Source organism: Buceros rhinoceros, unplaced genomic scaffold (genome assembly GCF_000710305.1).
Source record: "Buceros rhinoceros silvestris isolate BGI_N320 unplaced genomic scaffold, ASM71030v1 scaffold27808, whole genome shotgun sequence".
Classification (NCBI taxonomy): Eukaryota; Metazoa; Chordata; class Aves; order Bucerotiformes; family Bucerotidae; genus Buceros; species Buceros rhinoceros.
The window spans coordinates 6,690-6,952 of NW_010425610.1; positions in this window are offsets into that span (position 1 = coordinate 6,690).

Sequence of the window (263 nt, forward strand, 5' to 3'; positions counted from 1 at the left end):
TCCTGCCCAGAGGCAGCTGCCTCCTGCCCATCCCCTTCTTAACCCCCTGCCCTGCAAACTGGGGGGTCCTGAGTCCTCCAGGAGGAGGTGCACCCAGGCACCCCCTTTTCTGTGCACCCACCCAAATCCTTCACCCAGCCCTACCACATCCAGCTCAACATCGGTCGAGACAGGGAGAGCGAACCAGAGGCAGCGTGGGTCTGTCTCACACCAAAAGCCTCCCCCTGCCCGGTGCCCTCCCTGGCATCCCCTACACCAGCCCC